The 16862-nt window shown below is 35.1% G+C and overlaps 1 protein-coding gene across 1 annotated transcript in view; it reads left to right on the top strand.

Moving 5' to 3' along the window:
- Positions 1-16862, top strand: part of CTNNA3 (catenin alpha 3) — a 1859096-nt gene that overhangs the window by 948597 nt on the left and 893637 nt on the right. The gene's annotated exons all lie outside the window — the stretch shown is intronic.

Here is a 16862-nt window from a genome sequence, read left to right as displayed (position 1 = left end):
AATGCTTGTAAATCGTCTCTCTAATAATCAGCACGTGAATTAGAATCACACCATTCAATATAACATCTACTGAAAAAGAGGACTTTCCTAACATCTTTAACGTGGATCCACAGGGAGGAGGTTTCCAATGCAGCTAGCGTTTGCACTATAAACTCTCTTTCCGGATCTCAATCTCCAGAACTAGAAAATGAAAGGAGTGGATGAATACATGATTACTGCAATTTTTGTAGCCCAAAACTGTTCTGCCTCCAACTTTGAAATCTCCTTTGAATTTCCCAAGAACTCTGTTAGATATGGCAAGTGTTACAATTTCAATTGACCTTAGATGTAAAGATATAAAACCCAAACCAAGCTAATTAGAGTTGGAGCTAATTTCCAGGTTATTAAACTAAATGAGGGGTTGACTCAAAAACCTTTGGGCCCCTTTGGGCCCCTTCATAGTCATTGACATTGTTAATGAAACATTTCAGGATAATTTTTAATTAATTGAATTATTTATTATTTATCTGCTTTTATTTATGCCTTCATCTACACATTCCAGAAAGATTTATTAACTGTACACACAAAAGAATGTTAAAAGTAAGGGGGGAAGCAATGGGAACAGATTGTAAAAGACATAACTAAGCATAGTCCTTGACAGTCATGAAAGTGTTATCTAAAAATGTGTTCTCTAAGCTGAAGACACACCAAATTATGAAAACAACTTCTTTTTATGAAATCCTCTGAAAGCAAAACTTGATTTATGCTGACAAAATTGAATTCCTCTTATTTCTCAGTTTAGTTTTTTGATGAAGAAGGGTGCCTTGGTCGAACAATTTTAGGAAAATAAGTGCTATCTATAGCTCCTCTTGGAAAATTTACGTTCTTGAAAATTCCTGAAGCAAAGAGACCTCTTTAATTTAATTTAAACAAATTAAATCAGCTTATCTCTCTTTCTTTCATGGCACATTACTAAGACACTACCTTCGAGGAACACTTGGGAATGCTACCTTATACCAAATGATGGTTTACTGTTATGTAGACACAGCTCTAAGAATTTGTTTTAAAGTTTAAGAATTTTGGAAATTCTGCATTCCATGTGAATTTTGAAAGAATAAAATCTTTTGGAATTATGAACTATTGGGAGACTGAAGCTGGATCTCACTTAACTCGACTTGTTACCTTAACACATTATAATGAGATTATACGAGGTTTGGGGTGATATTTGAGTTCTGGTTTTCACTCTGCTAATGCTTAGAAGCTTTGGTCTAAGTCACCTTCATTTCTGATGAGCTTTTACTATATAACAAACCATCCTGAAATTTAAAGCAACTATTTGTTATCTCTCACTAATCTATGGGTTGACTGGGAAGAGCTGGGCAATTTTTGCTTAAGGTTTCTCATGTGCTTGCTGTCAGATATTGGCAGGGAATGGAGCCTGCCAAAGGTTGGCCTAGTCCGGACATGCTAAATGGCATATTCACATGACTGGAAGTGTGTTAACTGTCAGCTGGGGGCTTAGCTGTGGTTGTTGACTGGTGCATCAATACATGGCTTCTTCATGTAGCTTCAGCTTTTCACAGCATGGTGGTTGGGTTCTGAGATGAGAAGTCCCAAATGCAAGCAAGAATTAGGAAGTTGAAGTTGTCATTTGTATTCTATTGGTCAAACCAATTACAGAGCCTGCCCAGACACAGGAAAAGGGAGCAGCGAGACTACATTTCTCAACAGAAGGAATAGCAAAGTATTTGTGGCCCCTACTCTTCTCAGGGTTTCATTTGCTTTATCTATAAAATGAAAGTTAGGATAATATCTAAGGTCATTCCAAGTTTCTTAAATTCTATGATGTAACAAAATTTTTTTTCAACTGAGAGACTTACAGACTTATAGTTTCCTATAACAGGAGAAAATAAAAATGATTTTTAGGCATACTGCTTGCACACTAGGTTGTTTCTCTCTTTCTCTTTCTCTCTCTCTCCCTCTCTCTCTCTGTGTGTGTGTGTGTGTGTGTTTATCTCATGAAGAAGAAGAAAAAGTACTGCATTTATCTCCCAGAAAAATCTTTTTTTGAAAGGATCTTCCTAACCAAAGCAACAGAGAAAATCATCATTAATTCATTAATTTACTACAAACATTGAGACAGAAGTGTCTATGATAGACTCCTGGAAAATAGGAGAGCCTAAATATATCAGTTTCAGAGGATAATGTGAGTTCTCCTTGTATAGACTATTTACCAATCCCCCCCCACTTCCTTGCTCCCTACCACCCCACCTCACAGACGTGCACATACACTCATCTTATTCCTAAGTTGGGCAATTTGACGTAGCAGGGAAGAAAGTCTTACATTCTAAATGACTTTGAGAAAAAGCTATTATCAACATGTCTGTGTTTTGATACCTCAACCATGTTTGTCAGAGAAATCTAAAATCAGTGAACATGTTGAAGTAAGACTTAAATGAGAAAAAAGCCCATATTTAAAGATTTCTATCAAGTCTGAAGAAAACCTCCACGCTGTTAAAGGAACTCTTTAAATAATGGTTAATGTCTAACTTTTACAAAAAGGTAGTAAAAAGTAGGACTAAACACAATCAGAAAATGAAATATTAAAAAAGTATGTGGGTAATAATTTGAAAAACAAGATTATCTGGGGAATTATAAAAAACAAACGGGAATGAGGAAGACAGTGGACGATGAATTTGGTCTGAACATGCCTGTTCCTTGGTGGTGACACATCTGAGGTGTCCCACTATACTAATAATACAGGAGGAGACATCAGATGTGTCACCACATCTGTTATTGTAGTTTACTATAAAATGATCATGGGTAATGATGGTTATAAAACCCTGGGTAGTGCCAGTAACTGGAGAATCTAGATCTTTGTGGCTAATTTTATCTTAGTTATGCTGAACTGAGTACCTATTATGCAAACTTTTCCTACTTTGAGCATCCAGTTACTCTGTGTTCTTGGATCCACAGAACCACAGTGGGGAAGGGTAAGAAGTAGTCAGGAGTATTTTAAAAATCATCTTCACATAGTGATTAGCAATGAATGACAAATGTGTTCAATTAATGACATACGTGTTCATATCCTCCCCAGTACTTTGATCTCACCTTGTTGGTGATTTAGGGCACCATTATCTCTACTGGCTTCTGCCAATAAAATCTATTGAACAGGAAGATAAAAATATGAAATTTAGCTTAAAAATAAAAATATTCATTAGTTCTAGAGAGGATTATTGCTTTGAGGCTCCTCTGATGGCAAAGTCTATACAGCTCATGCCCAATAAATCCACATTGAGTGAAGGAAAACATTCATAGTATCAATTAATTTTAATTTCTTTTTCTTTCTAAAATATTGACTTTGTGGATTCTAGTAACTGGACTTGAAATACATGTCTGAGCTCAGTTGTAAAGCAGAGAAGCCCCTTACTCTACTGCATATAAGTACTTAAAATTAATTCGTCACAGTGATTTTAGTAAATACCATTACCATTAATTATCAAAAGCAGTCTCTATAGACTCTGTTCCAGAGCTCCCTCATAAAAAGTTTCTGACAATTCAATAACATCTTTCAAGCCCTTTGCTATCTCAGAGATATAGTTTCTAACCTTAAAGTGGTAATATAACTGTTATTCAGAGGAATGCCATTACATTCAATAAATGCATTATTTATTATTATAAAGGTTATTATGATTAAATGGCTATCATTTAATATTTCTCTAAAATCAATTTTGAAAAATTTCACTCTTTTTTTGAATTATATTATATTTGTTTTCTGCAAGTCAGTTCATGCTGAGCACTACAATCACTACCAACGACAACAGTGAAATCTCCAGTTACCCTATGGATTTTATCATATTAGTTATTAAATATGACAGTATTAATGATCTAGGCCTGAAATTTTTCTATAAATTAAAGAATTTTCTCTATATGGAAAGCCAGGTTTGTCGGTGCTTTGACTTACTCATCAAAAATTCATCTATCTTTATGCCCCTTATTTTAGTAAGTTTCATGGGAGCCTTTCATCAGAAAGGAAAAAGTGGGTGGACATTTAATTATAATACTTCCCTACCACCTACAAAGCTGATTGTTCCCACTCGCAAAATGGTGAGCCCGATTTAGCAAAGCCCCAGTGCCAAGACAGAAGGCTTTAGAGGGGACTCTTGCTGTTTGCAAGAAGTGCTGATTGCTATGAGCTCTACTAATTTCTTTGCTTTTTGACAGAATGCTTTTCAAGTTTCACACATTGCTTTAATTGGTCATCTGTTATCAAATAAGGATATGTTTGATTATAAATAAATACAGCTTTTCCAGTCCCCTTCCATTCTTCCTTCTTCTTTCCCTCAAAAAAATATAAAAGAAAAAGAACAAACCCATACTTAACACTTGTACACAAACCAACAACTGTTCTAAGTGAGCATCTTGGCAGCTCTCCTGTTTTGGTAGGGAAGGGATGCTATAGGCAGGAATGCTTTTACTTATGTAGAACAGAGCACACCGGTGTGACTGCCCACTCCCTGGGTTATAAACTGCTCAGCATCTTAGTCCTTTTACTGTTAAAAAGATGTGGCTGAACATGACCCTTAAAAGCCTAACCTGAATGCACAGTGAGTTCCTTTCCATGTTGTAGTGATTTCTTTATAAATTTTCCGCTTACAGTCTTTGGAATATGAGAAAAGGGTAATAACTCATTTGTAGAAAAGTAAGAGCCTTCCCACGGTCAAGTGTAGGTATTTTCAAATGGAATATTAGTGTCTTAGAATTCGGAGAAAAGTGAAAACTATATGGGATTATAGTAGTTTGGGAATTTGGCAAGAAGTAAACAATAAGTTGAACCTTGAAAACTAGGCAGGCATTGGATTTGAAAAACAAACAAACAAACAAACAAACAAACAAACAAACAAAAAACTCCAAGTAGAAATAACAGCCTGAATAAAGGCACAGTCCTCATTCCTGTGTTCCAGTTATACTGCAGAAAGGAAATCTAGATAGCTAAGTTGGCAGGAGCATGAGATGGGATAGAGGCAGTTGAACAGCCTTAAATATTTGATTATCAGGCTGCGCAGGTTAGACTTCACCTTGTATAGCTGGCAGTAATATATTTGGAGAACTGTGGTAGCTTCTCACCAGGAAAGGGATTAAAGGAAGTCATATTTTAGTAGAGCCTGCGTGTGGACTATTTTGCATCTGAATACAAACATTTCTAACCTCTAACAATTGATTCTAATCTCACAAACATAGATTGCATTTAAAATAAACTGCATTTAAAACCTAACTTATTATCATACATAAAAGAGAGAGAATAGAACTAGTTTTAATAATGAACTTGAAACAGAAAAGCAAGTGCCCCAGGACCTAACAGCACTAGGTTAAGGCTGGCCAATGGGAATTGAAAGAAATTACATATATAGTTTTAAATTTTCTAGGAGCCACACTAAAAGAGAAAAAACTGAACAGGTAAACTGATTTTAATATGTTTCATTTAATTCAATACACCCCAAACACTGTAATTTCAATATAATCAATATAAAAGCCATTAATGAGATATTTTATATTTCTTTTTATGCTAAGACTTAAAATCTGGGATGTATTTTATATTTAAAGCCCACCATTATCTACCCTGGCCACATTTTAAGTGCTCAATAGCCACATGGCTGGTGGCCAGATATCAGACCGTGCAGTTCTAGGTAGATAATGAGCGAGTTGAGAGCAGAAGTGTCTTTATTCATTAATTTAATACATATGTCTTTACAGCCTATTGTGACCATATACTGTGCTAGACTCTGGACATACTGTCTAGAACCTTTGTTTTTATTTCTTAGTCTGACATTTAGTAAGTGCAGTGTTCAATAAATGTTGAATGAATTATTGAATAAATGGACATCTATTAACCCTATAGAAAATCTTGAAATGTGGATAACAACATGATTTATTGAGTAAAGTATGAAATATGCAGACAGACTTGGGTTTGAATCCTGGCTAGGTGTTCATAGGAAAAACACTTAATATCTCTTATATCTGACTTGTAAAAGAAGTGTTCCACTGCAACATGAAGAAAGTAGGATCCAATGAATACCAACGCATTCAAGTACCAAATGCCACACAGTGTGGACATCATTGTTCAGGAAACATTTGTCTTCCCTTTCCTCTCTAATTTTTTTTTTTTTTTTTCAAAAATCTTTCCTGAAAAGAGATCACCTGAATCTTCAGATAGCTCTGACAAGCAGTGAAATTTTCCTTTTGAAAATTTCACTTCATAAGGTAATTTTCAAATGTATATGTTGTTGGACCCTTGTATCCAACTTTCAATTTCAGATAGAATTGTTTTTCAGCAACATTAACAGGTCAAAAGTTGTCATGTGCAAAATTCTCTGCTAAAATTATGTAACCAAAGTTCTTTTGTTGTCATTTGTTTGTTTGTTTGAGACAAGTCTCACCCTCTGTCGCCCAGGCTGGAGTGCAGTGACGTGATCTAGGCTCGCGGCAACCTCTGCCCCCTGGATTCAAGAGATTCTCCTGCCTCAGCCTCCCAAGTAGCTGCGATCACAGGTGCCCGCCACCACACATGGCTAATTTTTGTATTTTTAGTAGAGAAGAGGCTTCACCATGTTGACCAGGCTGGTCTCAAACTCCTGACTTCAGGTGATCTGCCTGCCTCAACTTCCCAAAGTGCTGGGATTATAGGTGTGAGCCACTGCGCCCAGCTCAAAGTTTTGATATACAATTAATTGGCGTGTGAAACTTCTCTGAACTTGAAAACTTCCCCAAATTGACCTCAAACATGGTATTTGGTCAAGAGGTAACAAGCAAGCATGCTAACTGACAACTAGCTGAAGAATAATCCAAGTCTTGAAACCAAACTTTGTTTTAGTCATCAGCCTGATCATGCACTTTGGGGATGATCTGTTCTTTTTAATCAATTCATTATTCCACTCATTTAAACACAAGCATAATGAGTCCCTACGATGCGCTCTTTAGGGCTTATATATACTGAACCCTACTGGTTAAAGCCTCGTTCCATTTTTGTCTTTTGTGTTTTAAAATGAATGAGTTCTACTCTCATGCTGAAGTGCTTTTAACAAATCACTAAACTTTGGAATTCAGTTTCATTATCTATAAATGGAAGATGTGAGATTAAAATAATTTTCTCCGTTCCTGGCATTCAAGGTTCTAAAAACCAGAGGAGAGAGTTCTTTTATTTGTTTGATACGTGTAGGTAATTTGATGGTGAATGGAAGAGGCTAGTTAACCAGACATATTGCAGGAGTGGTTATTTTATGGTTTTTATAGGGTGAAAATAACTTTAAAATAATAAAAAGAAAAGAAAAGGGAAGAAAATAAAGGAAAATAAATAAAATATTTAGTAATCTGTGCCAAAATCATGCAAAATACTTTAAACTCATTACCTCATTATATCAATGCTCACAATGATGGAGATAAATACTATTATTACCATTTTGCTGATAAGGAAACCCTAGCTGAGAGAAATTAAGTAACTCACTTAAGATCACACAGCTAATATATGGAAGAGTTGATATCAGCTCAGTTCTATCAATGCCAGAGATTAAAAGGATAAAGGTAGCATAATAAATTTAAAAGTAGAAAGTGAGCCTAAGTTTTATATGTTTAATTATTTAAATGAAGAGAAGAGAAACCTTTCTGAACGCTTTTGGACAAGAGACCTGCTATTGAGTACATCAGGCTGCAAAAAGTCTGAGTTGATTAGATTTCTCCTTATTCCACTTTCCTTAATTAGAGAAGCAGAGAGCTGGGAAGCCCACACTTCAGCCTGTAAAATCTGCATGCAGTCATTCTTTCTAACTCTTAAGTAACTGCTTAGCTATTGCTTAGCGATTAGCCCAGGACACAAGACCTAAGAAAATCAGTCATCGACTTCTAATGAGAAAGTACAAGTAGTCCATTTGTAAGTTGATTGGAACCATTTTGTCTTTTAACCAGTGCTATGTATAGCTTCCTTACTTAATCCTCAATAGGTTATTGAGTTCCTAATAGAAGTATGGAATGGAAGGGCATTTTGTTATGAACATTCTTCCTAATCTAAAATGCATTTAGAGTTGCCACTCCCTATCACTCAGCCCCCTCTCAGCCCTAAGGTGGACGCAGAAAATTCAAATGCTTACAGTAGGTTACTAAGAAGTAATGAGTGAAAGAAAGGGCTCAGTAGCATGAGGCTGTGCTGAAATAATGAGTATACACTCAGTCTAAAGGGGTTGGCCTCTACTCATCCCCAGTCAATCATTGCTGTGCATGAATGCAGGCCTAGTGTTGACAGACATTCACGTTTCTCAAAAGAACTAAGAAATATGGATTTCAATGTAAAAGCCTGTTTATTTTGAAGTGTAGAAAGCTAAATCAATTTACAGCAAAATTAAAGCAAAAACACAATCCCATCACTTATGACAATACATAATGCCAAGAATCACCAGTTTTGCAATTTCTGCTCTAGGGTCAAGTTTTGAAAAGACAAGGCTCAACAAGATGGATTTTTGTTAAAGATGTCGATAAGATCTAGAGGATGTTATTTTGGTGAGAATCAGGTATTGCAACTATCTAGTAAAATACAGGAAGGGAACTTGATTTAGGGAAGTGGGTTCCTCCCAGCTTTCTTTCCTGTAGTGATTTATCTTGAATTAGGAGGTGAATTGAAGTGGATTAGAGAAACACAGAGGAGATCTGCTGTTTCCCCTTATCTCCTCTGCTGCTTGCAAGCAATGTTAGGGTAGGGGTAAGGAGAGAGGAAGGGGGACCTTGCCAAAGGATTATTCATATGTATGTTAGACCTAGTTAAATCTGTAGCTGTGTATACCCAGAAAGTTCCTTTCATGAGAAAATTAACTAGGCTTGGTGATTTCTGCAAGATGGAAATGTTAGATTTGATGCTTTTTAAGAAATGCTCCCATCACTAAAAAACAAAGTCAAATTTACTCTGAATTGCATTGATCGCTTTGTCTTAAGTATAGGCAACTTGAAGAGATTTGAGTTTTCAAAATCACTTTGACATTTTTATGAAATTATATATGGCGTTCCAATATAAAAGTGAAACATCCTTAGAAAGTTTCACTTTGGTGCTTTGAATCAGCCTAGTGACTGTGTACCACAAATTATCTCTCTTCCTCTCCTTCTCTTTTTTCACTCTAATATCTTCCTCTCATTATTTTATTCCACCTATTGGTCTAGTCAGATCATTGTGTCAAAGGAAAATTATCTATGTTGCTTTAAATTTTTCTTAGCTAGCAATATGATGTTTAAAGTTTGCCTTATGCTTGCAAAAGGCCAAATGTTCTACAAATAAATTTAAAAATAAAACAGAAGCACTGTTGGTGCTAGAGATTCAATCACAATCATAGGAAATATACTCTGCCGTTTTGAATCCTAGCATTTAGGAGGAGCTAAATAAAAGTAAATGGCAATTGTGTATGGTTGTAATAAATGATGACCTAATGGGTCTTATGGGAACTTATATGCAGATTGACTTAGTTTAGGATTAAACATTCCAATTTTGAGAAGTAGGCTTCTAAACTATGAACTAAAGAGAATTTAGGGGTTAGAAGTTGAATTAGGAAAAGGAGATGAGAATAGAGGGAAAGTTTAGAGACAGAAGGACTGGCAACGTTTAGACTGAGCAATGAGTGTAGATTTCTCTCTGTAAATAAATATTTGTTTCTCTAGTAGACACCCAGAAGTGGATTTACTGAATCATATGGCACATGCATTCCTACTAACAATGTATAAGAATTCTAGTTCTCCACACCCTTGTCAATATTTCATATTGACAATTTTTGTGTGTGTTCTGTTTTCTGCTATTTTTAATATGTATGTAGTATTATCTCATAATGCTTTAACTTGCATTTCCCTAATTACAAATGATATCAATTATCTTTTTTGAGATATCTATCATCAAGATATGTCATGTGCTATACAGTTCACTCATTTCAATTCTTTCCAATATTCCACAGAGTTGTGCAACTATCATTACAATCAATTTTAAAACATTTTTTCTATCCCCCTCAAACTAGGTAACTATTAATCTACTATTAATCCATCAAACTATTAATCTACTTTCAAGCCCTACTTTCTATCTCTACACATTTTCTTATTCTGGACATTAAATATAAAGGAACCATACCATATGTGGTCTTTATGACTTGTTTTTCGTTTAGCATAATGTTTTCAAGGTTCATCTATGTGTAGCATGCATCAGTACTTCATTCCTGCTTATGCCCTGTTCTGATGTACACTGTTGTGTACTGCATTTCATTCTCTGTTCATATGTTGGTGAACATCTGGGTCATTTCCACTTTCTTGGGTGTTATGAATAATTCTGATGAACACGTATATACAAGTTTGTGTGTAGATATACTATTTCATTTTTCTTGGGTATGTATATATGTAGGAGTGGCATTTCTGGGTTTCGGTCATATGATAACTCTATGTTTAACAGTTTGAGAAACCATTAAACTGTTCTTCAGTGGTGCCAGGCTCTACCATTTTACATTCTCGTCTGCAGTGTATGAAGGCTTCAATTCTCTGCATGCCAACAGTTGTTACTATTTGCCTTTGATTATAGCCATCATAATGGGGGCGAAGTGGCTTTTCTCTATATTTTCCTGTTGGCTAATGATGTTGAATAGCTTGTCATGTGCTTACTGTTCATCTGTATACCTTTTTAATAGAAATATCTTTTTGGATCTTTGCCCATTTTTATGAATTCTGGATGTAACCCTCTTATCAAATATATGATTCACAAAATTTTTCTTCCATGCTGTGGGTTCTCTTTTCCCTTTTTTGATGGTATCCTCTGAAGCATGAAGGTTTTACATTTTGATTAAATGCAGCTTATGTATTTTTTCTTTTGTCATTTGTTCATTTGGTTCCATATCTAAGAAGTCATTGCCTAATCCAAGTTCATAAAGATTTATTTTTATATTTTCTTCCGTGAGTTTTATACTTTTAGCTCTCACACTTAGGTGTTTGATCTATTTTCAGTTATTTTTTGTACATGGTGTTAGATAAGAGTCCAATTTCATTCTTTTGCATGTAGATTCCCATATATTCCAGCTCATTTCTTGAAAAGACAATTATTTTTCAATTACATTTTTATAAATAAATCAGCTATAAATGTGAGGGTTTATTTCAAGATTCAATTATATTCCATTGATCTATATGTCAACCTTTATGCCAGTACCACTCTATCTTAATTACCTTATCTTTGTGGTAAGATTTAAAACCAGAAAGTATGAATCCTCCAGTATCGTTCTTCTTTTTATTAAGGTTGTTTGGCTTTTATAGGTCCCTTGTATTTCTATATGAATCTTAGGATAAACTTGTAATTTATTCAATGAAAATCTGAAATTTTGATAGGGATTGCATTGAATCTGTAGATCAGTTTGGAAGTATTTCCATCTTAACAACATTATGTCTTCTGATCCATGAACATGGGATGTCTTTCTACTTATTTAGATCTCCTTTAATTTTTTTCAACGATGTTTTGTAGTTTTCAGTCTGCACTTATTTTGTTAAATTTATTCAGTAAATTTTATTATCAATAAATTTTATTCTATTTGATGCTATTGTAAATGGAATTGTTTCTTAATTTCATTTTCAGATTTTTTTATTGCAGTGTATTGAAATATAATTTGTTATTGGTGTGTGTGTGTATATATACATATATTTTTTTTCTTTTTTTTTTTGAAATGGAGTTTCATTCTTTTTGCCCAGGCTAGAGTGCAATGGTGCAATCTTGGCTCACTGCAACTTCTGCCTCCCAGGTTCAAGCAATTCTCCCGCCTCAGCCTCCCAAGTAGCTGGGATTATAGGCACACACCACCACACCCAGCTAATTTTGTATTTTTAGTAGAGATAGGGTTTCACCATGTTGGCCAGACTGGTCTTGAACTCCTGACCTCAGGTGACCTGCCCACTTCAGCCTCCCAAAGTGCTGGGATTACAGGTGTGAGCCACCATGCCTGGCCTGTTATTTGTATATTAATTTTGAATCTTGCAACCTTGCTGAACTTTTTAGCTCTAATTGTTGCTGTGTTAATGTGTGTTCCATGAAAGGGCTATATATACAAAGCATCCTCCAAAGGCTAACAGTGAAGAAAGCAAAGAGTGAGGCAGACAAATCTAGATTATATGAAAATAGTGATTTATTAGGACAGCTTACAAATGGAAGCATGTCTTACGCAGCTGCAAGACAGGTAGATCTCTGCACCACAACCCCCTAGTCCCAGGCTTGAATTTGGGGAAAAAGTGTATGTGCTCCAGAAGGAATGAGTAGGTAGCTATGGGCCTTATAGCCTATGATGTATGCAACACCATCAAGGGTTCTTTTGGAGGAAAGGGAAAAGTTACAGTGAATAGGTATTTCTATATAAAAAGTAATACATCAGCTAGACGTCTGGGAGGCATTCCTAGACTTAGGGTTAGTCAGGAGTCACATGGCAGATTAGCATTTAAATAGAGTCACTCTTGTTCATAATGTGTGTGTGTGTGTGTGTGTGTGTGTGTGTGTATTCCTTAGGATTTTCTATATACAAGATCATGTCATCTGAGAATATAGCTATACTTCTTTCTGAAGTGGATATCTTTTATTTTATTTTCAAGCCCTATTTTCTTACTTTGTATTGTTTAAAAGTTGTTTATGTATTTAGAATGCAAGTTTTTTATTATTTATGGGATTTATAAATATGTTCTCTATTTCTATGGCTTGTTTTTCTAATCTCTTCAAAGTATCTTGTCCATGGCAGAACATTTAATTTCAATGAAATCAAATTTATTAAATTTACTATATATGGATTATGCTTTTATGATTTAGATAAGAAACTTTTGCCTAAGCCAGAATTACGAAGACTTTCTTCTATGTTTCTCTGGAAGTCTGATAATTTTAGGGTTTGCATTAATTATTGTATATTAGTTAATTAGTGGTGTGAAATAAGGGGTCAAAGTTTACTTATTTATTGCATATGGATGTCTAATTGTTTCAGCGCTATTTGCTGAAAAGATTATCATTTGTCTATTAAATCATGTTTGTACCTTTGTGAAATATCTATTGGCCTATATGTGTGGGTATGCCTCTGGTCTCTGTGTTCTGTTTCATTGATCTATTTGTCTACTGTTTATTCAAGATTGTCTTTAAAACTGTAACTTTATAGTAAGTTATGAAATCAGGTGTTGTCAGTCCTCTAACTTCTTCTTTAGGAAAATCATTTTGGCTACTCTATTTCTTTAGTTTTTCCATGTAAATTTTAGTATAAATCTATCAGTACCTACACAACTATTGTTAAGATTAAGATAGAAATCATATTGAATTGTTATATTAGTTTACAAAGGATTTAGATCTTAACAGTATTGAGTTCTCCAATCCACAAACATGGTATATCTCTCCAATTATTCAGGCCCCCTTTGATTTTTTTAAATCAATGTTTTGTAGTTTTTAGCATTCAAGCATTTTTAATTGCTAAAAAATTTGCCACCTATTTTTATACTACATAAATCCATTGTAAGCTTTTTAACTTATTTTGTTAGTTTATGGGTTTTTCTTTTTTGTGTGTAGTACACTTAAAAGAAATTTTAGGAAAGTTGCCCATTAAATTAACTGATTTGATATGTAAACTAATTTAAGTAAGAAATGTGATGCTGCTTTTAAAATCAAAACTTGTTAGAACCTTGGAAGGCAGTATAGTCTAATGTAGTAGGAAAGAGCATAGAGTCAAACAAATACTGGTTTCAATACCATGTGAATCTGAGCAACTTAGCCCATCATTCTCTCATTAGGAAGATGAAGACAATGTCTATGGACCGCACACCTATTCATTTACTGGGACAATCCAATGAGGTAGTACAAATAATATTACAATAAATATAAACCTAAAAAGTCCCAGGTTGGGTAAAAGAAATAAAACTGTCTTTGTTTGTAGATGACATGATTGTCTGTGTCAAAAATCCAAAAGCATTGACTAAAAAACACTTTCTGGAACTAACAAGTGATTGTAGAAAGGTTGCAGGATATATGATTAATATACAAAAGTCAATTGCTTTCCCATATACTAGCAACAAACAAGTGGACAAGTGGATATTTTTTTTTTTCCCGAGACTGTCTCACTCTGTCACTGAGATTGCAGTGCAGTGGCACAATCTTGGCTCACTGCAACCTCTGCCTCCTGGGTTCAAGCGATTCTTCTGCCTCAGCCTCCTGAGTAGGTGGGATTACAGGCATGCACCACCACGCCCGGCTAATTTTTGTATTTTTAGTAAAGATAGGGTTTCACCATATTGGCCAGGCTGGTCTCGAACTCCTGACCTTGTGATCTGCCCGCCTTGGCCTCACAAAGTGCTGGGATTATAGGCATGAGCCACCGCGACCAGCCTGGAATTTGAAATTAAAAACATATTATCATTTACAGTAACACCCTCAAAAATGAAATACTTAGGTATAAATTTAAAATGAGGAAAACTACAAACCTCTGATGAAAGATATTTTAAAATTCTAAATAAATGGAGATACTCCATATTTGTGGACAGGAAAACTCAGTATTGTCAAACATGTCACTTCTTCACACACCCTACTCAAAAATTAACTCAAAATGGGTCATAGACTTAAATGTAAACTGCAAAACCATAAAACTTTTAGAAGATAACATAGGAAAAAATCTAGATGATTTTGAGAATGGCAACAACTTTTCAGATACAACGTCAAAGTCATGATCAGTGAAGGAAACAATTGATATGCTGGACTTCGTTAAAATAAAAACAATCTGTTCTTCAAAAGGTAATATGAAGAGAATAAGGAAACAAAGCCACACACAGAAATAATATATTTGAAATATATAGATTTGATAAAAGACTGTTATCATCCAAAATGTACAAAGTACTCTTAAAACTCAACAATAAGAAAACAACCAAACTGAAAAATGAACTGAAGGCCTGAACAAATCTCTAACCAAAGAAGATACACAGATGTCCAATAAGCATATGAAAAGATGTTCAACATCATATATCATTGAGGAATTGCCAACTAAAACAACAAGATATTATTACACATCTAATAAAATGGTCAAAATCCAAGATACTGTCAATACCAAGTGTTGGTGAGGATGCTGAGCAAGAAGCATTGTCATTCATTGCTGATGGGAATGCAAAATGGTACAGCCACTTTGGAAGATAGTTTGGCAGTTTCTTACAAAACTAAACATACTGTTACCATAAGACCTAGCAATCACATTCCTTGACATTTACCCAAGGAATCTGAAAACTTATGTCCACACTATAACCTCCACATGGATGTTCATAGAGGCTTTATTCATAATTACCAAAACATGAAAGCAATCAAGATGTCCTTCAGTAGGTGAATGAATAAACTGGGGTATATCCAGACAATGGGAATATTACTCAACACTGAAAAAAATGAGCTACCAAGCCATGAAAAGACATGGAAGAAACTGAAATGCATAGTTACTAAGTGAAAAAAGCCAATCTGAAAGGATACATCCTATCTGATTCCACAATATGACATTTGGAAAAGGCAAAGTTATGTGGACAGTAAAAGATTAGTGATTGCCAGGGGTTAGTGAAGAGGGAGAGGTGAGGAGGTAGAGCACAGAAGATTTTTAGGGCAGTGAAACTATTTTGTAGGATACTGCAACGGTGGATACATGTTATTATTGTCAATCCCTATACAGTGTACAACACCAGGAGAATATTTCTTTCTTTCTTTTCTTTCTTTCTTTTTTTTTTTAAGATGGAGTCTTCCTCTGTTGCCCAGGCTGGAGTGCAGTGGCACAATCTCGGCTCACTGCAACCTCTGCCTCCCGGGTTCAAGTGATTGTCCTGTCTCAGCCTCCCAAGTAGCTGGGACTACAGGTGCTGGCCACCATGGCCGGCTAATTTTGTATGTTTTTTTTTTTTTTTTTTTTTTTAGAAGAGACGGGGTTTCACTACGTTGGCAGGTAGTCTCGAACTCCTGACCTCAGGTGATCCACCCGCCTCGGCCTCCCAAATTGCTGGGATTACAGGTGTGAGCCACGGTGCCCAATCTAGGAGAAAATCTTTATGTAAACTATGGACTTTGGGTGATAATGAAGTGTCAGTGTTCATTGATTGTAACAAATGCACTGTTGTGGTGCAGGATATAGACAGAGGGGAATATTGTCTGTGTGTGAGGACAGGGGTGTATGGGAACTCTGTACTTTCTGCTTAATTTTTCTAAGCACCTAAAATTGCTCTAAAAATAAATTGAATTAATTATTTTATTAATTATTAATTGGTTTATTCATTTAACAAATCTCAGGTAAAATGAACATCTGGTGGGATAAAAGAAATGCTGAGACAATGTCCCAATTAAAAATGTCTTTTATTAGTGAAAATTTTAATTTATCTCTGATCAACAGTTAAATAATGTGATTTAAGCATTTTTGTTTAAACATAAAACTCCACGATATTAATTATATAGGAGCTGCAGTATATCTGTCAGCTAGCAGCATGTCAGCTATAAAATATACCTAGGAAAGCAGACACAAGAGGACATTCACACTCAAATTAGCAGATTTATCTGATTTCAAAAATGGAACAATTTTTGACTACATTGGCAAGGAGCGGAACAGAAACATGAAAGCAGTAGTATCATTTTTAAAAAAGATAACCTTGAAGTCAGTGAAAATGTCTGTGGAATTGCTTTTTCAACACAGAGACACAGAAATAGATCTCACATTTTTGTTTTCAGAGCTTTGAAGGTTATTAATCTCCAGATTCGAAAGTTTTTTGTAATCAAACTTTTTCAATTTCCAAAGCCCCTTTGCAGTTAGATTCCCTTGTATCGGTTTGGCATGAGATGGTGCTGATACCTTTGATGCCAGAGTCGATGA

Source organism: Hylobates moloch, unplaced genomic scaffold, assembly GCF_009828535.3.
Source record: "Hylobates moloch isolate HMO894 unplaced genomic scaffold, HMol_V3 SCAFFOLD_3, whole genome shotgun sequence".
Taxonomy (NCBI): Eukaryota; Metazoa; Chordata; class Mammalia; order Primates; family Hylobatidae; genus Hylobates; species Hylobates moloch.
Note: the sequence above shows the minus strand (reverse complement) of the source record. Positions and strands in the feature narration are given on the sequence as shown.